General features: G+C 43.2%; 1 protein-coding gene across 6 annotated transcripts in view; it reads left to right on the top strand.

The window, feature by feature from the left end:
• LOC120908426 (semaphorin-2A-like) overlaps positions 1-21,261 on the top strand; it is a 292,853-nt gene that overhangs the window by 41,600 nt on the left and 229,992 nt on the right. The window contains exons 1-2 of one of the 6 annotated variants that reach the window (XM_040319400.1): positions 11,844-11,994; positions 12,057-12,139. The exons of 1 other annotated variant lie outside the window; for it this stretch is intronic. The gene's annotated coding sequence lies outside the window, so the exon portion shown is untranslated. 4 more of the 6 variants (XM_040319398.1, XM_040319397.1, XM_040319396.1 and 1 more) reach the window with 4 other exon arrangements.

Consider the following 21,261-nt stretch of genomic DNA (forward strand, 5'->3'; position numbering starts at 1 on the left):
CTCTCTCCTTCCCGATTTCTGTCAGTTTAGCTACTGCTGCTGCTACTGCGCTTCCTCGTGCGTTGGATCCCGAATTCTTCCGGGTAATCAAACCCACCGACAGGGCACCGGGACACTTCATCGAGTCATAAATTACTCGCTGCCATACGCAACTCCACTACGGTTCGGTACCTGCTTGTCTTGCACACAAAGCAAGACGGCAAGAGGTGGAGATGTTTTGTTTTGCCTCTGCCTGTATGGAATCTTTTTGTGCGAGGGTTAGTTTATACGAAGACATTTGTTGGTATTTGCATAATTTGTGCCCCTTTCTGCGTTGTTTGCCGTGCTTGTGGCTGTCGGCAGGATATGATATACCTTCGCGCTAGAATAGGTAAAACCGGCGGAGCCGAGTATGCATTCAATCTTTGCTTTTCCGCGCCTGCTTTTTTTACGCTTTTCGCCAGAGGCCTCCGTTTTAGCTCCGAATTTCCAACCACGTCTGCTAGATGAATGGATAACATTTTTCCTGCTGTGAAAGTTTATCAATTTACGCCATAGAGAGAAGGGAAGGGCTGCTAAGTGCTAGGCACAATTTCTAGTCCGTGCGCTGGTGAGCCGTTTCGAAAAATCACCTGTAACGGTTGACCGGGCGCGCGCACCCGAGCTCCTGCTAGCTGTGGCACAGAATGGTCATTTGAGAACGCCCAAAGCTAGCCATAAATTGAAATGCGGTGATACTTTGGTTGCGGCACACGCGTGCCATCCTCACGACAGCATAGTGACGGTGGTGCCGTTTCTGGTGGGTTAAAAAGAAATGGACCTCCTTTAGGGAAGTGTCTTTGGTGGAGCGGCGGGACAATATGGAAGATCGTCATGCAATTTTGCAACCCATCGCAGAGTGCCGGAGACGAGGTTTTCCTTTCAACATCCCACCGTGCTAGCAATTCTAAGCTTATGCGGTTTTTGAGGTTCTTGAATAATGAGCCCGTTCCGGGCTACGGGCGGGAAATGGTTGGGATAGTTCCAATAAGGCCTGTCTGCCGCGTTAGTCTCCTGCTTGCCGGTTTCGTACACCCTGATGGTGGCGATGACGATGATGATGGAATGGAACTTTTGCTGCCGGATTTGAGGTGAGTCCCGGACAAGGTTTTACCATTTGCTTCCTTCCTTAGCTAGGCGTGGATCGGGGCAGACAAACTGCCGCAGTGAAAAGTTGCAACAAATCAACGAACCAAAACCCTGGGACAACGGACGAGCAGGGCGGTTGGAGTCCAATGGGAGCTCGCTTTGGGTGTTGAAAGTGGCTCAGGACCCTCCGAGGGTCTTAAGCTTACCACACTGCAGACAAGTAGCGACACATCAGGCTAGACATCCGTGCAGTGTACGGTGAATGCCGCAGTAGTAGTCGCACAGTAAGGGTGTGTTGATGGCGTCGTGTCGGAAAGCGTAATGTGAAACATAGGGAATGGATATATTGAATTTGGTTGCTCATGGATTTTTAAGTAGGTCCAACTCTGCGGTATTTTGGGACTGGTGGTTTATTCTGCTATTTTTGTTTGCAGTATTTCCTCACTTTCTTTTTCGGGCTGGGAGCTCAGAGTCCGTGTGGGAGTATTAGCACATGTAAGCGTTGCACCGGAACTAACGCAATTAATAGAGTTGCTGAGGTAAAATCTCATTTAATACTGCTTAAAGTTCAAAATGTGTGATACCATTTGTGATCTAAATAGATTTGGTGATATTTTTTAACTAATTCTAGTTTTCTTCTTTCACGATGAAGATTTACAAATCGTTAAAATAATGAAACTGAGCATCTTTTGGACTAGCGTCAATTCAGAATCATTTTTTGGAACATTGAAGGTATTAGTTCCAGTACTTGGTGTACCTGTTACGTTGTATTTTTATTCAATAAGTACCCTTTAAAGTTTGTAATTTTAAAACGCAAACCTACCGTTGTTTCAATCTGAAAAAATGCACTTTTCATTAAGAGTTTTCTTTCGGAGGTGGGAAAAGCACAATCAGGCTCGAGTGTCGTTTGCAGCAGTGCAACTCCTCGGTTAGTAATATGTTAGGAGCAAAAGCTCTTGCTAGTTACTCCATGTCAGTGTTTCCATGAGACGGCTTTTAATTTACCCGCGGACCATCAGTACAGCTCGCGCGAGGCATATACAAAATTATCCCCAACGAACCTTGCTAGGGAAGGTCTTCGTTACCCTGTGGCAAAAGTGAGAAGAAGCCCTGTCCTGCGCGAATGAAACACACAGTATAAATAAATTAACGAGATCACTACTTCTGTACTTTGCTTTGCAGTGGTGTTGATTTTTTACACTGCCTCAACATTATGCCCCACACTCTACTGAGTCATATCGCTGTGTGTGTGTGTGTGTGTGTGTGAAAGGCTGCCTACCTACGACTGTTGCTGTTTGCGTTGACTCTTTATACTATGAACAGAGCTTTTTTGCCATCCCCTCTTAGTTATGGTATCTTTTTGAAGCCTTCGTAAGATCGCAGGTATGTCCTGGGGTTCACAGACGCTCTCCATCGTGCAGACTGCGAATGCAAAGCACGTGCCTAGAGGTGTTGGCTTTGTTCTATGCTTTCTTTTTCTATAACGATGAGTCATTTTGGACCTGCGAGACGCACCACAACAACGCCCACTGCAAGGAGAGTTTAATTTGGGCGCCGCTTTCAAATCAAATCAAGCCTACTTTTTACAGCTACCTCGTTGTCATCACAATCAGCACGTCAATGGATGAAAGTGAAAGTGAGAAAACGGCAATGAGGAGCCTGCCATTATTTAATGTTGTGATGGGGAGACAATCTAAAAGAAAACGATAAAAATCCTTATGCATAGCGCTATGCAAAACACGTTCAAAAGTAGGCAAGTGTGAATATCAAATTAAGAATAATTTGTCTCATTAAAATGATTCCTTCCATTTCTGAGGGTGAAACATACAAGAACCAGAAACCATGCACGGCAGGCGTTACCCTATTGGTAATGCTGGTGATGTGTGTGTATTTTAGAGTAGTTTTTTTTTCAATTATTTTTAAAGGGTGTGGTGGCGATGTATGATTTAATTTAATTATTGTGTGCTATAGAGAATGGTAGAATCTTACTACTTTGCTGTTTCGTGGATGGATGCGTATAACTACTCTATGGGTCATACCTGTGCATGTAGTCGATGCAGGCTGCATAAGCTACAACGTGAGCCTCACATCTCTTAAAAAGTGACTAAGAATGCACCTAGCGCACTGAAGTGGCGATGGAGGTGCTATTGTGAGATTATGAATGAAATACGCCTGGTGGTACATATTGACGGGCTTGATGTTAGGGCGTAATGAGCAGCCAACACTCACACAGCAGTAGAGGGCATTGCTCCTACACAGAGCCTTCTATAGGTTTAGGTTTGAAAGGCTGTCCAGGACCAACGCACCTTGTCGTTTGTGATGATTACGCGCATTATTTAGTTTGCAGTATGGAAACCCAGCACAATTGGTTTATCCAAATTAACACCTGTTCCACTTTAACACTTAATGACGTTTCGCGTAAATTGCACAAGTGTGCAGAGATCATCATTAGTAACTGCTGCTTAACTGCCTCTCCAGACCCATCACTGGGTGAGCTGTGCTTTAATCATGATAAGGATCAGTACAAAGCAGCTTCTGAGTCTCGTAAAACTCCACAACAAGAGTAGCTCATCGCTACCCAAAAGTGTTGGAGGAAATTGGAGTTTTTATTTTGCATCTCCGCTGTGCCTCCGGTGCATACTTCTGGGAGGCAGAAACTTTTCCCAAACTATACCGTTTGAGGCTATTGCTAAAACATTGTTCATCAAAATTAAGGAAACGAAATCAAAGGAAAAGTTGGAAAGCCTGCAGGAAATTGGAACAGGAAATTAGGCGGCCAAGGTTTGGGTAAGAGTGGCATGAGAAGTGATTCGCTGCCGCTTAGTTATGACATAGAGGAGGGGCGGTGGTCCGCGCGGACTTTGTATGTCTTCTTCCCTCAAAACCGGAGTGAAACCTTTCATCCGCTTTTGATTAGCCAGAAGTTGTATATTGTTGCTGCTGGCAATGTTCTGGCCTCATCAGCTCGTGGCCATGCTGGAATGGAAAACTTTTTTTTTATTGGTGTAAATTAACGCTTCTAATGCCTTCTTATAATAGAGCCTACGGCCGCATTGATGAAAAGTGAACAATATGCCGAGATGCGGGCTTAACTCGTTCGCCTTCGTGAGTTAGGTTAGCATTTACAAATGGCGTTTTTTGGAATTCTAGTGTAATGTAACAATAATAAAGCAAGGATTAAGGGAATTACTTTTTCAGTGTTTTCGAATAAAGAAATCTTAGAAATGTTATCTTTGTAAGTAATGTTCACAATTTATTTTCCACAGCCTATTTATTTTCCGGAATATAGATTTTGGAATATAGATCTAGGAGAACATGCATTTTATTCAATACACTACATCTCAATGCAAATTACGCGTTATATTTGTTTGGCTATTAAACGAATTTTGCTATGAATATTCTTGTCGAGATCATTGTTCTATTCAAATCATCTAAAATACTCCAGATCATGGTTATTGGAAAGCTTGATAAGAATCCTAAGTTCAATGAATGAAGGCTATAATACGGAAGATAATTTGATTGCAAAATCAAGATTTAATTCATGAAAAGACATACCAAACAAGCCATGACTTAGTCGCATTAATATGTTAGGGCGTTTTTGGAAAGGTATATTAGTCAAAATTACTATCACTTACGCCTAAGATTATTTTCGCCAAAGATATAATTGACTCTTAACAAACAATCTTTAACTATGTGCTATCATTCAAATGTACAGCTGTTCATAGTAAAGCTAGAAAGAATATCTCAAAATATCATTATGAATATTAATATTTCAACGTAAGTTGTGATCTTTATAGGACCTAAACACTGTTAGCTCTCAACAACGCTTCTGAAATGTAGATTAGGTCCAAGTGAGAGTTAAAAAAAAGAAATTTGGAATAATTTCTGGAGTTTATACCTACTAAGTATGTAAGTTTGATGCAATTGATAATGATTATTTATTGAGTTGATGTACGCTATAGTATTTGATACCTTCATACTACAGTAAATTTAATGTTTTTGTTGGATAATGCACCTCCACTGTTTGTAGGTTTGTGGGTCCTCTAAAGCGCAAATACTTTACGTTACAGCTCATGGTCTTTTGCACATCCTTTCTTTTGTTTTGGAAATGCTCCAAGCCCAATGCGTGTAAATTGAATAGCTTCACAGTAAATTACAGCGTTTAACTTTTGTGCTCTGCACCTTTTTATTTCGGCTACAGCGTTTACTGGACCTTTTGTTTGGGGAATATGTTTTTTTTTGTTGGCAAAACAGCCTTAAGGAGCTGCGTTGTGTTTTTATCACCATGTTAAGAGTGCAAAATCTTCAAAACTGCAAGTCGAATGATGATAACACCAACCCCAACAGCAACAGAAGGGAGCGAGAAAAAGTTTAACCACGTTAAGCGCGATTGTGTTTGTATATAAAGTTCAATCCAATCTCCACCCTCCCTCTCACCACCTTCCTTTGCCGCAAGAAAAGAGGACCGAGCAAGAAGTGCATTAAAAGCGTATTTATTCGAGCAAAACTTTTCCACCATCATCACAACACCCTTCGCAACACGGGCTTCGCGTACTTTTAGCGCAGCGAGACTCTCAGGTGTGGTGTGTGCTGTGTGTGTTCAGCTATTGGTTGCCTTTCTTTGCAAGCAACGAGGAGGTTTCGATGGTTTTGGTCCTATTTCAAGTATGAGATAAACAACTTCGGCCAGCCCTTCGTTCGTCTCCGGCAAGACGTAAGACGGTCCTGATTTACTCCTAAAATTGTTTTTCAACCAAATTTCAATCGCAATAAAGGAACAAAAAAAAAACAAAAATTCTACCCCCTCCAATTGCTTCAAGCGGCTGCCACAAGGCACAGGAACAACAGTGGTGCAGTGTCTGTGCAGGCTTACTGGCCACTAGCAGTTCACGCCGAAGGATGTTATTTCCTTCCGGATTGCTTTCTTTTAGGTCCCCTTCCCATCCCGTGTTCTCACCAAGGTGTGTGTGTGTGTGTGTGCATCTTGAACCGTACGCCCAACACTGTTCTGGCCATTACTTAAACTCACGTTCCTATTAAATTTATGTAAATTAGATTGTAAATTTAGTTGAATCTCGGTATTTTTTTGTTCCCAACTCCCAGCACCATCGCGGCTTGGACACTGGAGCGCAAAGACGCCATTACATTCCATTTCGGGGCATCCTTGAAGTGTGTAACACTTACCCCATGGAGAGAGTGGGGAATGTAGAGAGCGAGAGACACGGACACCGGTCCAACGTTCAGGTGTTTGAGAGCCGTACCGTTGCATGTAATCGGGTGGTGTTGGAATTGGTGTGTGTGTGGGGTCGAGTGAGGCAGCACCTTCTTAAGGTGGTCCATTTCGTGGTTCGTGGGCAGAAGATTAAGAAAAATAAAGCTGAAGAAATAAGGGCTCCCGTTAAAATGCAAAATAAAATCGCCAATGTGATAGGTTTTTGCGTTTGCTCTTCCTTCTCCGCTGATGTGGCTGGTGCGCTTTTGATAATAGCCGCTTGGTGGCCGTGATTGGGGGGACCGATGCGTTTCGGTGTTGGCGCACCATGAAAAGAAAACCAGAAAAAATCCGCAAGGAAAGTTGCTTTTAATTTCCCGCGATATTGTTACTTGCCCGGTGCTGCTTCCTTTCGGGTATTGCTCATTTCCTTACACAGTTGTTTGGTTGACTTTTTGTTGGTTTGTTTTGTTGTTGCTACGCCGTTTTAATTCGACTATTCAATTGATTTGTTTTTTTCCGACCGTTAGCAAGCAGCGTACCTTCGGCGAAGGCGAATCAACTTGTGTACGCCTGAACGAGTAAAGCGCATCTCTAAACGTTTCGTGGAACGGAAGAAAAAATGTTTAGGCAAAGTATAGTTGCGTTCCATAATCTTGTCCGTTTTTACTTGAGAGAGTTAAAAAGAAAACTCCATCGAAGACACTAGCCACCACAGCGGGATCACTCTCGCCCGAAATGGCTGTCTAACTGTACCCTTACGTTAGCTCGCCCGGTGAACGTTGATAAGAGATTTAATTTGCTTTTGCTTAGTGTTTTTTTTTGTTTCCTCTCTTTTCTTCTGTTACTTTGCTTTCCCACCTTACACTTAAACTTACTGGTGACGCTCGGTTGTGGCCCTGTACAAGAAATACCGAAGGACTATGGCCGGCCACCGGTCTGCTACGGATAGCAACGGATGGTCGCATTTCACGCGTCCTAGAACGCATTTGATTGGATTTTTTTCGTTGGGATACTGTCGGCCGAAAAAATCCCACTTCCTGTGCGTGTGAGTGAGCATGGGAATAATCGTACGAAAAGGATCCCAGGTGCTGGGTGTGGGATGCGTTTGTGTGTCGTAATTGGAGAATGATTGGATAAGCGTTAGTGTTCCCGGTAGTGTTGGTAGATACCGGCGGAAGGTTATTGCGTAAGGAAAATGGGCAAGAAAGATGCGTAAAGGTATTCAAAGCTTACGGTGGGGGCTTAGATAAGAGCCGTGGATAGGACGAAAAAGGTATTTTCCGGCGTCTTCCTGGAAGTGATCTTTGCAAACTCTCTCTCTCTCCCTCGCCCTGTTTCTCGCTCTTTCAGGGTCAACTGATAATGGAAATTTGCTGTTAGGCGAGGGGGTTTGTTTGTTGTTCGGGCTTGTCCCTGTGACCCTAGGATGCAAATCTGATAAACTAATTTTTGATGAACAAACAATATTTAAACGAGCGAATGGGTGTTTTGCATTTTAATGTGCTATTTTTTCCCCGATATTCAAAAGGTATGGATTTAATTATGTTGCTAACTGGTTCAGGTATGATGTTATTATGTTAATATCACCTTAATTTCAAATGAGAAACAAACCACAAAACAGTGTAATAATAGGCGCTTTTTACATTTAAGCGGCTTAATTTGATGGTATTAATAAGCACACAATGCGATTTAACGATCTGAATAATCAATTTAATTGAGAGTCTGTTGCATGGGGGTTTATTGTTAAATCACTTCCAAAATGTATATTGTTAAATAATTGTGTCTTTAAAGACGTCTTCTGCCGTAAATGCGCTATTAATTGTTAATAACGACATCATTCATAGGGTCGATGGTTGAATCATGATTACCAAATTTGCTTTTGATATTGTAAAAACAAAGCTGTGGACTCAATAATGGCTTTATTTAATACTGATTCTCTCAATTCTAGCCAGTTTTTGTATTAATTTGGACAATTGACAGTACTTCATAGAAAATAATAGATTAAGGCATCAAATAGAAAATAAAACTAGTGTAAAATGATGTTTGCAAATACATAATAAGTGTATTGCATAATATTTTATAAGTTCATGAAGATAAAAACACGGATTTTCTGATTTTGTGTCTTTGTACACAATTGTACAATGTCTAACTTAAATAATAGAATCAGACTATTTTACGTAATAGTTTAATTCGTGTAGTTATAGTAAGAAAAGCATTAAATGGACATTTAATTTGCATCAAAACATCTGTTACTTCTTATTTTATTTCCAAGTGTTGTGTTGCTCGCTAACTCTTCGCTGATTTTACTACCAACCGATCGATTGAAAAGTGGTTGTAGTTTGTATCGCTCAGTGTGTACCGTATCCAGTGTAATTACAAAAAATAATACTTAAACTTCTGCTTTCCTTCCTTCGGATGATCTCGTTTGCTTTCCACCCGTGTTTCGTTTGGTGCGGTTTTAGCTGTTTTCGCTTAAATTTCTTCACCGCAACCCTTTTGCCGCGCTCGCTGTTTCTGAGCAAGTTGGCAGCAAGACTCAAGTACCGAAAAATTACTTCTATTTACCAAAACGTCCGTGGCAAACCAGCGTAAAAAAACTATTTTAATTAGTTTCGCTAGACGGTTTCATTTCGTTTGTTTTTTATTGCCTGTGCAAGCAGTTGCAAACAACTTCCAAGGATTTCGTTTTTTTTTTGTAGCAACTCTGCTGTAGATTGGAGTGTGAAAGCTTTAGCGCATTGGGCTAGAATTTTACTCTCAAGATCTTAGGTGCAAGGGGAAAGGGAGGAGGCGTATCTTAGTCGATGGAAAGAGCACTTGAAACTGAAACCGGTTGGGCTGTTTGAAAAAAAAAGTTCGATTGGAACCGTTTTTAGTGTTTTCGTTAGAACCTGAATTGAGACAAGGTTCGTGTGTCTATGCTTGTTTGTATATACTGTAGGCACTTTCTGCATAGATCTGGGCTAGGATCTACTTCCCAGTTAAGTGCAGGTGGTAGAGAGAGAAAGTGTACATAGAAAAGGGTTTTTTTTGCACGCTTTCATTGGGGAATCGCTATCCCATGCAAATGAACCTTTAATTTGTTCTGAGTGGTTTGAAATTTTAATTTGTCGTCTCGTTCATGATCTAGGTTCGACTTGCAGGCAAAAACAGTTAGAACCAAGATGCTGTTTAAAACTAACCGAAGAGAAAAGGTGCCTACTTTGGATCCGTTACCATGATAGAATTTATTTGTTTGTTTACTTGTACTCGTGTACTGTTCATTGTATCTTTCCAGTTCTTCTCTGGTTTTTCGTTCCATAGGAAGGAACAAACAGGCAAATGAATAGGCATGTGTAGGAATCATGCATAATATGTAGAAACTACTGTTGTCTTTGAAATCCATCGTATTCAATGGATCAAAATTACCTATCTGAAAGATGTAGGCAAATATTTAGAGAATGGTATGGTAAAGTCGTTCTTCAACTCATCAAATCAATCATGTACCACCGATCGGCAAATGGTTTTTGCGGTTGACAAAGTTGAAATGATTGCCCAGTGGTTCGTATCACGTACCCACCAGAGAAGGAAGTGTAGCTATCGTTGCTCTGTGGTTTTCTGAAATCCATCACTCGGCGCTGAATCCTTTTTCTTGCTTGCCATCTCGGTTCAGAAAGGCAGAATGCGCACGACTGTGTGCGACAGCTGGAATTGGCTATATTGATATTGATGCCATTTTACGATCACAACTTCATCGAATGGTGAATCAAATCACAGCTGTGCACCAAGGGATAGGTGCTAGGGCGGTGCAGAGCAAGTGTGAGAAGATCCAGTTTACGGGATGGAAATTTTCGCTCGCCATTTTCCCTGATGCTGCTACCAGCGCATGTTTGTGCAGCAAGGAGTATGAGCCAGGAGTAAAAGGTGAAAAAATAAACCACTTGCTTTGGGACCACACACAGCTACACGGAGTTTCCGTTCAAGCACGTCAGGTGGTAGAAGGTTTTGTCTTGGCGTGAATTGATTCATATTCAATTGTGGATATCCCATGGCTTTTTGGTTGCAAGTTTTGCTTCATCAAACGAGCAATGCATGATGCCACGGTTTGGGCACGAACGTGTTAGAGGATGGTCGGGGTGCATTGGGTGTGTGTGTGTGTGTGTGTGGCTAACGGATGCTTTCTGTTTCATGAGAAGACACCAGGTCTTCGGTGTTGGGTGGGAAAATCAAACAGAACCCATCGGTGCAACTCCGAAATGCCACAAGAGGAACAGACAAATCCATGATTCTCGTGGAGTGTGGTGTCAACGAGAGTGCAGCGTCTTTTAGAACGTGAGTGATGATAGCTCCAATTGAGAGATTTGATACTTTCTTTGTTGTGTGTGGTAAGGGGTTTCCTTTCGATTTTAATGAGATTTTTTAAAATATCGTTTCTATAATTATTTTTTAAAATTTCGACAACATACATTCAACATGCATGTGATGATGTAGTGATCAATGGTTAAAAATATTATTATTTTTTTCTTCTTTTTTCCATTTTCAGGTAAGTGCTAACACTGATGCTTCATTGTGATAACTTTCAGGTACGTTTATTCATATATGTACGGTGTATTCATTTACCTGTACGTCTTCTTGAATGTTACCGCTTATATCAAGATACCCACTGGCATAAAGTTAAATTGTATTAAACTACATCTAATGTAAGGTAAGGATAGCGACTGTTTTTATGGAGGAGTATATTTGCTGCATCAGCAATTATTTCGTTTTATATCTCCTTGATTAAATTTTGCATATATAAGAAAGTGGAATGAAATACAAACGTTTGAAACGTAGAACAGAATGAAACTTAAAAAAGTGTCTTCCGTGTTTATTTTTATTTTTGAAATTACAAGCTCGGTGTGTTTATTTTCATTAGCGACTTGTCCGTTGAATTCAAACCTTTAGGCGTTACAACGAGTTTTCCCAACCATTTTCTCCGTTGTAGTCGAGCTTAGCATTCGAGCAGTTGGAATTTCTCCTTCGTAGCTGTGGGCTGTTCATTCTTCGCAAAGACCTTTTCCTGGGGAAGCGAATGAATTTCCCATTTGCGATGAACACACGTTCTGTTTACTATTGCTATCTAGTTGAAGTGTTGCATTTTTTTTTTTGAGAGCTTATATTATGTTGTGATGTAGCTCATTATTTCGTATTATAGGCTTTCTGTTTATTTCTAGAAATGAAGTTTATAAAAACAAATATTGCAACCGTAAACAATGTTCTCCCGCGTATGCTTTATTGGTGGTAAACATTTAATTTGAACTCTAGAAAATCTCAACCTAAACAGACGTCTTTATCCATCCCAAAATGTTGATTCGAATCACATGAACAACAAGGCCATTACAACTTCATACCAATAAAAAAAATAACTCGGACTCACCAAACAAACGCGTGAGCGACGAGAAAGCCGTGAGCCGTGAGATGAGACGCGCCATTCACTGGAAGCATTCACCCGGTTCGGCTCACGTTCATCCGCGCGTTCATTTTCGTTCATTCGTTGTTCCGACCCGGCAGCGTACGGTTGTGTTTTGGCAACTGCGTGCGTCCTCGGGTTTTCGCGTTTTGTGTTGCGCTGCCTGCTCTGTGTATACACGCCAAACGACGTCGACCGTCCACGACGGGTGTTTTCGTTTTTGTACTGGCCGAAGCGCGGTTAGGTGGGTGTATGTGTGTGTGTCTGTGTATGTATGTCTAATTTTCCTCCGTGTTTTTCCCGAAGTTTTTCCCGGCTGGCATGAGCCAAAGGCAAAGGTTCGACGTTTCGTGAGCCAGTGGTTTACCGTAAACGCGTCCCGGACGACGGTGGGTTTGATTGTTGTGTTGGCCGTGTGGCCCCGGAGGTTTCGTTCTTCCATTCCGTGCTGTGGCGTATGCTGGCCGTGCGCAAAGTGTTCAAGGCATCTAGCTGTTAGGTTGAGAAAATGTGGTTTTACATCCAAGTGCGAAAGGTGAATAATGGTCAAAGATATCTGCGATACTGCTGCTACGTATAAAAGTACCCTGAAGAAAGAGATGGTTTTGACGTGTGGCGATGGGCAAGATTTGTTGTGTTGTTATTGTTGTGCTTCACGTTAGTGAAGACGTGTGTGTCAATGTGTCGGTGTATGAACCACAGAAAGCCAATTGCAAGCGTGTGCGTAAGTGTGTATGTTTAGTGTACAATAGAAGCATTATTCAGAAACAACCAACATATTTTGCTCCTGTACATTGCCAGCGATAGTTTAGCGCAGAGCGAACAGTAAAGGACTGTTACAATGATAAATTGTACTTCCTGAAATCCAACAAAATCTGTTCCGAAACGTTCAACCTCTTCTGAGGTAGCAGTGGTACAGCCGTCTTCATATTCATTCTCATCGGTCAGTATACGTCAGTTGTTGTACCCTGCCCCGGGACAAACCATCGTGGACGACTTGAAACAAAACAATCCGTACATTTCCTCCCTAAACCTGCTGTGGACGCTTATTTGTGTATATGCTTCATCTCATCTAGAAGAAATAGAACCAGTTGGCGAATTCAAAATGGTATTCAAATGCTCAAAATACGAAGCGCTCTTGCCGACGTGTTGTGCCCAACATCCGGAATTGTGAGAGGTTGAATGGCCCGTTTTTTTCTTGAGCACACAAAACCTCAACTTCCGGAAAAGCGTGATAAGGCACACAGCCTCAAACACCAGATAGGAGTGTGTGGTGACCCGAAAAAAGGGTTTTAGAGAAACGTGTGCCCCTACGATGCATTTAAATGTTTGATAAAAATGCATTTTTGTTCGATGCGCACTCTACTGTGCCTCGAATGGTTTGTGCAATCATTAACCACAAGGCCTGCTGTATTTTTTGAACCATAATGTTTACTCATGGCCAATAACAATCCTTAGAAAACTGCTCACGATGATGCTGTGTTGTCTTTGTGGCCCGTCTTTGTGTTGAAATAGTTTTCGCAGCAGAAATCGTCGATCATCTTTGGTTGAACAGATCACAGCTTCAACCAAAACTCACACACGCACACAAACGAGCGTGTGAATAAAATAACGTATGTGAGTGTGTGTGTGTATTTCAGCTCCATGCGAGATGTGAAAGAAAGATAAACACAAACTCGTTTCCTCGTAACATAACTTTTTTTTTTCGCTCTTGTGCCTCTCTCTTTGTGCTTTGTGCCAACATTAATGATGCCTCATGCTGCTGCGGCTGCTGGATCGTGGCGGCGGCTAAAGCGAGATGGCGTACCGGCAATTTATCGTCGTGTGCGTTTTGTTTACAGGGTTTGGCAGTATTGCTTTGGGCTGGCCTGCCGGTGGCTTAGTTCAATGGAAATTATGCTTCAATTTGCTGTTTATTTATTTAATTTTTGTTCCTTGAACTCGCTCTACAAGTCTAGGCACTAAACATTGAACTAAAACGATATTTCCACAATCATCAGAAGAAAAGCGATAAACAATAGGGAGAAAACGAAATCATCTTTGCTTTTTAGCGATGCATCCAGCTCATAATTATGAACCTTGCCTTCGCTTCAACCCCTGTATGTTTGAGTGTTCCCTTGCGTACGTTCGTAGCTTAGCGGCAAACAGAAAAAAAAGTAACAAAACGCTTCTCTCCTATGCTCAATGTATGCGTGCATGTTGTGTATGTGTGTGTGTATGGAGAAGAATTCATGAATGCACCTTGCCACCACGCACACATGCATCATCTGTGAAGGGGTGAAAAAGCAAGAGGGGTTATTTACACTCACACATCCACACATACACTTGAGGGCAGGAGTTGGTTACTCTTCGCGTTGGCCAGAAAGGAAACCAGCGTGTGGTGGGCTGATTTATGAACGTTTGTTCTTTTTGCAGACAATTGCATCAAGATGAATAATTTTGAACTGTTTTTTATCTTACCTTCAAACAGTTCAAACCATTATAGGAACATCATAAAAAAAAGCAAATATATCCATCGCCCAGTACTGACAGCTCTATGATTTGCTTCGTTTCATCTGTTAATTATAAATAATTATGATGTTCTATACAGGGTAAGGAATTAGTGGTTATTGTGCTGTGACGAATACCACAAAAATAGGAATAATAATTTAAAAATTAAGGGAAGCGCAGAGGTATTAAAAAAAAACATATTAAAATATGTTGAAAAAACACACCCGCCACCCATTCCAACGTCCAAAAATATAGTTTTGAACAGTGTGTGTCTTTGGCACCGAAATAAATCATCAAGCGCCATTTTACGGCTGGGGGTTGTGCCGTCTCGCAGATGGTTAAATATTTCGAACATCGAACATCATCTCTTTTGCTGCTCGGGGTAGACGCGGCCAGTCTTCTGTTGCCAATATGAATGTATCTTCGCTGCTTCCTTCTACCCCCATGGCACGAGTTTGGTTTGGAGTGGGAAAACCTGTCCCTCAGCCCTGCCACCTTTGCGCACTCGGCCTACCCGCCAAACCCCGGCTTTTGTTCTTTCGTCTACTTAAAACTGTGTGTGTGTGTATCTGCTTTCGGTCGAGAGCTAGAGGTTCCGTGACTCAACAGCGCCACCACATTTGGCCACGTGTAGAGAGGGAGACAATAACCTTTTTCCTTGTGTGCTTTTTTATGTTATTATTTTAAACCATTTACACAAACACACGCATATCAACGCTCATTCGTTAGACCAAATGTAGTTCTGGTTTGGTTGTTTGCTGGCCCGATCGGCGATATCGGCGACATGGTGAACGCAGATGAAGCAATTGGAATTGGAAGTAAGAATATCCAAGAAACTGCCGCTGCCGCTGCGCTTCGAAGCTTCGAAAGTGATCGCTGGACGATCGCGAAGCAAAACCTAACCGCAGTGCCGCGAACAGCAAAGAGTGGTGGAACCACACCGTGAACCGGTTTCTGTAGAGGGAGTGCTGAACGTTGTAGAGATAGCGTGGGGGCCCCTAGGCTCTGTATGAAATGGTCCCGATGCGAAGCCGCATAAAACAAAACACGAGGCACGGAACGTCGGTGCGATGGGGGAATTAATGCGTCAGATTAACATGCGAATTAAGGGGGTGGGGCATGGGACAAACGGGGCAGGGACGGGAAAAAGGTGAAATAACTTAATTCCCAAAGTCACAAGGTTCCCGGGGCCAGCAGGTAAAACGCCAGCCTGCTGGGAGCAAGAAGAAACGAGAATGAACCGTGCACGACGCCTTTCTCAAGGTGTCGAATGCTGGGATCATCTGCGGACCCGTGCCCAGGTAGAATTGTGGATGTGTTAATGTCGCAGATAACAAGGACAGCTGGACGGACGTTTTTTTTGTGTGCGGTTAAATAGCCTATTAGATAAATGAGCTTAAAATGTGATGAGAACGAGAGAGACATGAGGGTTTCTTTTGTGCCGTTGTCGGTATGGTTTGAATGTGTTAGGTTCTGCATCACTTTTATGCGATTTGCTGAACAACTTAATTGAGCGAAGGATCTTCAAAATATATTCCCATTATGTTATGTTATTTCTTGTCAGTAGTTTTTCTTTATTAACTTCAAGACAACGGCACCCTTGCTCCAATAATTGCGACAAACCGTCTGTTCAGCCTTCAGCCACAAGTACCATAGGTTGGGCGAACACTTGTCAACGTCTTGAGGTAAACGAATGAACCTTGTTTTGCTTTGAATGTTGATCATACAAAACACAGTTTTCACTGTAACTAAGATAGCAAACATTCTCGAGGATTTATAATATTAAAACTTAGCTCTTTGTCTTGACTTTAGTGTAACATGCTACATTTTACTTTTGAAACTCGACCAAGTGTGCCAGGTGCATTATGAAAAGTGAATATCAATTTTGACAAGTCCAAGTTCGACAAAGGATACTTCACAAATGAGTAGTTTACAGGTCATCAACATATTTAGACGATTTACAAAACTACACTTCACTTCTCGTTTGTAGAGCCTCTGTCATAATATGTAATTTTGATTGGCTTGTGTTCATATTCATATGCTACCCCTTGCTTCTTGTCATCTTTAGCGACAAAGCGAGAACGCCGCCGGAGAAATGACGACTTCTGGTGGCTTTCAAAAGGAGCATAAAACAGAAAGCCGCCTTTTTGTCCTTGCAGATACAGTCGGACAACAACCGGACAGGCGTAATAATTCATAATTATGTTATGTGTATCCCGTGCCAGCTCTGCCTGCCTGCAAAACTTCACAGCCGTGCGGCAACTATCCCTTACGCTGAAGTAGTACCACTTTTGTAAGGACGTAGACAATCGATGCCTCTTATGTCCCTTAAACAGCTGTTTGTTTGGTGATGCCGCGTTTGCTTTAATGCTGACCGCGTGTGCTGCAGTTTGTTTTGATCACCGTACGGGCGAGTCGGTTGCTGCAAGATCAATCTCAAGATTATCATTTTGCAAAAGCGTGTTGACAAAGCATTTGCAATGCCTTTGCCGCCAGTTGGGAGATCTGCACGAGCTGCTGCTGCTGATGTAGTTGTTTGTTTCTTCTTCAACCAGTAAAGCCCGTTTTTTGTAGAATTCTAGCATTAATCAGCTTATGCAGAAACGATGCAAGGCTGCAAACGCTGGGAATTGCAAATTTTTATTCATTAAAAATCTCTCTCTGGCGCAAAGTTTTTTTTTTGCTTCGTTCATGTCTGGTATGGCGACTAGCGAAATGGTACAAGCGGGCGATACAGAGTGAACGAAAAATCAAAACCCCGATGACAGTCCGGGAAGCGAGCGGACAAACGAGCGATAATTAACGATCACAGGCACACAGAAATACACACTGTGTGGAGGAGAGGAGGAAGTTTTAGCCAAAGAGAAGAAAAAACAAAGAGAAATGTCCTTTGGCCTTCATCTTCAGTTCCGCGATGATGGCCTGGTTTTTGCGCTACAGCAGCAGCATCAGCATCCTCGCCTTGCCTTTTACTCCTCTGGTCTGTGCGTTTCGGTTTTGTGGAGTTGAAAATCCTTCCCGATGAACTCTCTGCAGCTCAGCATGAAAGTACACTGGCCCGTCCAATGTCAAAGGGAAATGGTCCGGGATCGTTTCCAGGCTGTTTCGCTGTGTTGCTTTGTTGCTTGCTGGTTCCTTACTGCCGGCATCATGTCCTTTTCTGCTCCTCGCCGCTTGTGGTGGTAACCGTTGGTCAAAGAAAGCCGGACGAAGCAAAGGGAGCTCGTCTGTGTGACGTCGAAGGATTGAACTAAATGAACCGGACGAAGTGAAAGAGAGGTTGTGTTTTGCGCCTTTTCAAGTGTACCTTGTGGTCGTTGTCGTTATGCCTGCGTCCTTCCGCAGTGTGTATCAATAGCGGACCGCTTGTAGTCCGCTGTTTTACCGGAAGGTTTTTCCAATGAAACTGTGCCTTCCCGAGCTGATGGCGACCACCGCCCACCGGAGCTCACTATGAAGATGAAGGGTCGAGGAATACGACGGGACCCGAGGCTGGACAAACTGAGTGCTAATTGAGTCCTTTTGAGGTACTTTCGACTCCATGGTCCATCTCTTCAATGTTACTGTCTCTTTTCCCTGGCATAACACGCTTCCTCAAATTATCGCGTATACCCTCCTTTCGGTGGGTGGAATTTGATGGCTGGAGATTTTTGAATGGTTTGTTTGAATTCGTCCCTCCCGCTGTAGTCTAGTCCTTCCGGGTTCTTGGGAGGGATTTGCCGGATGGAAAGATTAAAACATGGGCCAAGAATGAGCGAGGGACAAATAGATCCTTGCGGAAGAAGAACCGTGTTGAGCTTTCGAGCATGCTGATAAAACGGATGGGTTCTGTCTTTTAAATTGGTATCCTTTTTTTTGGTTTTGGTTTCGATGTATCCCAAAAAGGCATCCTTGTGGGCGCTGTTTTGAGCCGTAGCAGAGCTGTTTCTACCTAGCGAAGCAGTAGAAGGACGTAAACTTGCTTAACCTCGACCAGAAGAGGTTGGATGATTTTATTTTTTTGCGGGTATGAACCCTCCCAGCCCCCAAAAAACGTACCTCTTTCTCCGTAGGATACTTTTCTCTTCTTCTTGGAGGATTAATTTGAAGGACAGCAGTGAGAACACTAAGTGGGGATCCTCCGCTTGACAAAGATGCCGATTATGGAACCTTTCTTCGAGCTCGTTTTCTGCGCCAGTAGATTGCTGCGAGGACGGGGTTATTGTACCACTTTCCAGATGGCGCACATCTTCCTCCCCCCTTTAAATCCCCCTTTTGGGCGCTAGAGCGCGCGCAATATGGACGACCCAAAAGTGGAAAACAAAGTCGCGTCTCAGTTTGCTGTTTGTTGTTGTGCGTTGACATCAAAGTTTTGTGTTGTCGGCGGGCAGGGCGAGAGTGTTTGAAGGGTGCAAGAGGGAACAAACTTTAATTAAAAACCAACGTTCAAGTTGTTGATTTAAAGTGGAGGAACAAAGATCTCTCGAGGAGATTTTGGGCAAATGTTGGGTTCTCTACACTGCACACACTATGGGCGTAAAGGAATGTAGCGTTCATGGAGCTCTTCACTTGTTGTTGACGCTGGGGACGTTCGCTTAGCACATCATTCAGGGCAGATGTTCTGTTAGTTAGCTCAATTAAGATATTCTTTGTATTTACCACCATAACCAGTTTGCTGTACGTGGTGAGATAGTTCATTCAAAATGGAGTTTTAGTTGCGCTTTAAACTAATGCTATATTTTGTCTGCTTCAAGAATCTACAGCTCCAATGCTTTTTGTAATCTTGTTTGTTTATTCGAGATGTACTGCTCTTTGTTATTTATCGGACGCATTTTGATGTGAGACAACCAGTTCAACCACTTCAGCACAAACACTAAAGCCTACATCGCAAATGCTCGCATCAATTTATCCAACGATCGATTGGTCTGCTTTTCAGACATTCGCGATTTTAATCACTTCAACCAAACACGCTCGAAAAGCACATTCGCTTCATTAGACTACCCACAAAAAGAAGGGTTCGTGTTACCCGGCGGTGTGGACTCTGTCACTGTTACGCCGAACAGCTCTGGCAACCGCAACGAATGCGGCCACACGACAACGTACTGCTTTTTCGATCACCACCACACCAAGAATGGAACTCCGAAGCCGCCCGGCGGGGGTGGTTGCTGGGCAATCCTGAGGCAATGCGCGAGAATGGGGCAAGCAGCAGCAGTGCTGCAATGGTGGTAAACATTCCTTTCAGTCGGTCCTAATTTGGAACGGAACAAGAGTGCGCGTAGCTAATAGCTGCGTCTGCCGTGCTGTGCGGCTGCTTCGAATGTTTGAATATCGATCGATACTCGGTTGGAAATTCCTTCGCACGCCGCACCGCAATCTTTCTTGGTCGAAGTTTGGTGCCCTCTTTCTCGCTCAGTTTTGGAAGGAGATGTCTGTTTCTTCCCTACTTCGACCTCCACACTGTATAGCCGGCGGTCGCACGCCATGGCCCACAGTGGCGGTGGAAAACCCGTTTTCTTGTGAGCCCACTGTGGGCCTAAAGGGTTTTGGTTGCACGATGAAGCGGCACAGAAATGTGCAAGCGTTTTGTACATTTTAAAAGAACATTTTGCAAGTATCAGTCCCGATTCGGTAGACTGGAATTAAGCGGGAATCACTGTGAGTAGACACCGTCTGCTTGTTGTAGAGATATTGAGCATTCTCTTCTCCCCAGGGAGTCTGCAGTAGTGCCTGAAATTGGCCGGGAACTTTGTAACATGGAAAGCTTCCCGGTTGCTGGTTGACTATTTCGTAATTAAATCGATACAAAGTCTTCCCCCGAGTTCTGACCAAACCATCGAAGGCGGGAGAGCTGGCGATGTCGTTAGCTACCCGCTTGTCGAAGGAGACATTCGACCCCCTGAGTGCAAGACACTCCGTGCGTCGCAAACTTTCCGTTTCCATTCGAACGATTACGCCCGCTTGGTGGAGTGCATTTCTAGATCTCCAAGTTGCAGCAATAGGGGGAACCGGTTTTCTTCGGCGTCGTCCTCGTCGTCGTCGTCGATGTAATTCGCAATGCTGGCTGCCCGCGAGCTTTTGCCATCGTCGTCAGATAGTGAGCAGACTTTTGAACTCAAGCGCACAGACGAGTCGAATCAGCACCGATTCAGCAGCGGATCGTTTAAGGAATGTTGTTTTGCCCTCATGCCCCTCCAGGCGGCGAATCACTTCAATTCGTGTGTTAGGTTCATGATGTTTGCTGCAAGCTTGCAAGACAACCGAAAACAACCCTCCCACCCGATGGTGGATGCTGCTGGAAGGTGCTTTAGCACACGTAAGAGGTTCTGTGTGACTTTGGAGTTTGGACGGCAGAAAGTAAAATGTCTCCCACCTTACTGTCTGTAGCTGGCAGGCAAAATACAATCGATACGCAGGCGGGGCAATGCACGTGAACTGTACTGCCTTCAATGGTTGGTGCCACGCAAATCGCACCGATTTGGCTTTAATTTGATCCTTTTAAATGTGCTTTGGCAGGCGGAGGTAAGTTGCGTCGTGCTGCGCTTGAATCAGTGCAGCATGTGAGTGAGTGTGGCGAAATCGCGACCTTCTAATGAACGATTATTAAAGATCTTGCCTTCCGTTTGCAGCTGGGTGAAATGTTTCGTGCATATGCAAATTACTGTGCGTAGTAGGTTGCATGTGATCAATTATCCAAAAATTCTTGAAGTATATGTACATTTACGGTTGGATGCAGATTATTTTTATCAATGCCAAAGAAATTCCTTATTGTATTGGATTGCAGCGAGTTCAAACGAAAAACTAACGATGATTAAAATGTAAAACTTCCTGGGGAAAGATAATTTAAATTAATTCATAATTACTTTCTAGTGCTTTAGTGTGTACACCCACCGCTCTTATCGTTCGGGCAATGGCTCTTGTACAACTCAATCGGGATAGAGCTGTCTAGGAACTTGTGTCTATCTTAATTAAGCTCACCACTCGACACCAGCGCGTTCGCATCGCAACCAACGCAGACGCTTGATTAATTATCGCATCTCTAGCG

This window comes from Anopheles arabiensis, chromosome 2 (genome assembly GCF_016920715.1).
Source record: "Anopheles arabiensis isolate DONGOLA chromosome 2, AaraD3, whole genome shotgun sequence".
NCBI classification, from domain to species: domain Eukaryota; kingdom Metazoa; phylum Arthropoda; class Insecta; order Diptera; family Culicidae; genus Anopheles; species Anopheles arabiensis.